Source organism: Dipodomys merriami, unplaced genomic scaffold (genome assembly GCF_024711535.1).
Source record: "Dipodomys merriami isolate MVZ:Mamm:240054 unplaced genomic scaffold, mDipMer1.0.p SCAF_646, whole genome shotgun sequence".
In the NCBI taxonomy this organism is placed as follows: domain Eukaryota; kingdom Metazoa; phylum Chordata; class Mammalia; order Rodentia; family Heteromyidae; genus Dipodomys; species Dipodomys merriami.
Genome location: NW_027206231.1, coordinates 177,815 through 180,419, shown reverse-complemented (window position 1 = coordinate 180,419; position 2,605 = coordinate 177,815). Strand labels below are relative to the sequence as shown.

The 2,605-nt window shown below is 33.9% G+C and overlaps 1 pseudogene; it reads left to right on the top strand.

Moving 5' to 3' along the window:
* The first annotated feature begins 528 nt into the window (after positions 1 to 528).
* Positions 529 to 628, top strand: LOC138815526 (U6 spliceosomal RNA; annotated as a pseudogene).
* The last annotated feature ends 1,977 nt before the right edge of the window (positions 629 to 2,605 follow it).

Here is a 2,605-nt window from a genome sequence, read left to right as displayed (position 1 = left end):
GGGAGAGGGAACATTTTCCCTCTATAGCCTGGCGTTCCAAGAGCTTTCCTAATCCCAAACACACTCCTCAGATAATCCTGAGGCTGGAGCCTGCATCATTCTGCCCCCTCAACATAGACCCCGAGTCTTCACAGTTCAGGTAGACATTTGTTCCAGCAAGACCTCATTTGGGAAATTTTAAGCTGCAGAAAGTTAGAAGTAGCTCTTAAGCAAGGCTTACTTTGAATCCATTAGCTCCACAAAGCTAACTCAGTTGATAAATAAGTACTTGAAAAGCCACCAACTTTGGACTTAGCTGTAAAGGCTTCAAAGTATGATCAAATTTAAAATGAAAATGACAAAAAAATGTAAATGTGAGCAATCGACCAAACTCTATAAGTTTTTTTTTCCACTGTACACAGAAATTTAGAGAAATAAGATCAATAGCATTTTAGGAACAATAAGGGTTCCTTGTTACAAATAGGCAACGATGGATATATGCCTTTATAAAGATTGTATCATTATATACTTAAATTTAGAGGATACTACATGCTTCAGCAGCAGGTCTACCCAAATTACAACAATACAGAGAATAACATGGCACTTGCACAAGGATGATATGAAAATTTGTGAAGTATTCCATATTTTTCATTCTTCTGATGCAAGAAATGGAAAACAGTTATTAAAAAGTTGATTACAAAAATACAAGTGTAACAATACATGTAATTCATACAATTAAAGGTTAGTTTGATATCAGTGTATTAAATTTTCACCTTAGAAAGGCCTTTACATAACATAACCTTTACAAAACTTGAAATTAGATAATATTGCCATTTTATCCCAAAGAAATGAAATAATATAAGAAACTACAAAAAAAAGGAGTCTTAAAATTCTTCTATATGGAATGCAATCTGAAAGGTCACATTTATCCATGAATCTATACATTATATAACAATGTAGAATTCAAAGTATTATATCTAGTAGAGAATGAAATAGATTATGGACATTACACAAACATAGATATACTTTTTTCAGAAAAGCACTCGGAACATCTTTAGGTTCTATACTATTCATTTCAACAGATAAGTTAAAATTATTTCTGATTTAAAGAATCACAAACTCTGCAGAAATCATTACAGATGTATACAAACAACTCTTGAATACATTTTGATATCACAGCCATGCAATTCACTTGGAAGAATACCATGGAATACATAAATTTTTATTGTAAGATATTGCTGTTGCTTTGTATTGTGAAAAAAATTTGTAGGGACACAAAAGATGGACTGGCACTTTTGAAATTTAAGAAACTTAACCAAACCATTACGATTTAGGAGAACAATTTGTACAGCCTTCGACAACTTCAAAGAGTTAGTGATACATACTTACCCTTTTGGCAATATCAAATGCAGTTTCTTCAAAGTTGTTCTTCAGACCTGGTTTGATATAATGGTTCAACAGAAGGAGATACAGAGTATCTTTGCTATTTCTATTCCCAGCAGCAAGATGCAAGGAGGTCAAGAGGCCTTTAGTTTGGGGATTGGTATCTGCATCATGATGAAGTAATAAAGAAGACATTCTGGTATTATTCCACATATAAGTACTGTGCAGGGGTGTCCAGCCATTCAGAGTTATTGCATGAATATCTGCCTTGAGCTGCCAACTCATGGACAATGTCTAAGTGTCCACTCTAGGCTTCCCGTTGAAGAGGGGTATACTCATCCTCATCCCTAGTATTCAACTGGGTGGCCATTTTGGAAAGCAGTATTCACACCACAGTAAGCCGATACATTTCGGCATCCCAAAGAAGAAATTTACTTGGATCCTACTCCATTTTTTTCTTGCAATTGAAACCATTCCTCATTTTTTCATCTTGTACCTTGTCTTCGTCAGAATTGCCTAACCAGAGATATTGAGTACCAGTGGGAATGAGGTGTCCATGTATTTCCCCAATAGTTCACATTGGTTGAACTGGTCAGAAAAAACTGGTGAATGTTCTGCATATGTTTTTTCACCATGATTTATTTTCTCTTTTTCCATTTTTACTATTCTAAATTATTCTAACTGGAGAGTAGTGAATTATAGGGAGCAGAGGAAAGATTTTCCTCAGTATTCAAAGATACAGACTTAAAGTCAGGACCAGTGGTGTCTTCATGTGCAGCTTATTCTAGGAATGAGAAAATAGGAAACAATGTCTTCTATGTAAATGATTTGGGAAATACCATGTTATAGTGTAAGAGAACTCACTATTCAACATATGGGATTTAAGAGCTTTCTAATAGCTTTCTAATGTTGTTATCCAACATTAGAAAAAATGTATAATGCAGTAATAAAATAGAAGTCCTTTGTATGACTACCTAAATTCTTGTTTTTTTTTTTTTAAAGACACTTGTTTTCATCTAAAAATAGGCCTATCTATTGTGTTCAGGTGATTTTGATGATTGAAGATGCTTAATGAGAAGTCAAAATGTATTAGTAGTCCTTTGCTATCAATTAAATTTCACTTTTTCTTCTTGGAGAATATAATGATCAAAGCAATAGTTCAGAATCAGCAAGCAATAATTCAGAATCATGCTTCAAGTACAAGTGAATCACCAGTAAGTAATCCTCGATTCCATTTTCCACA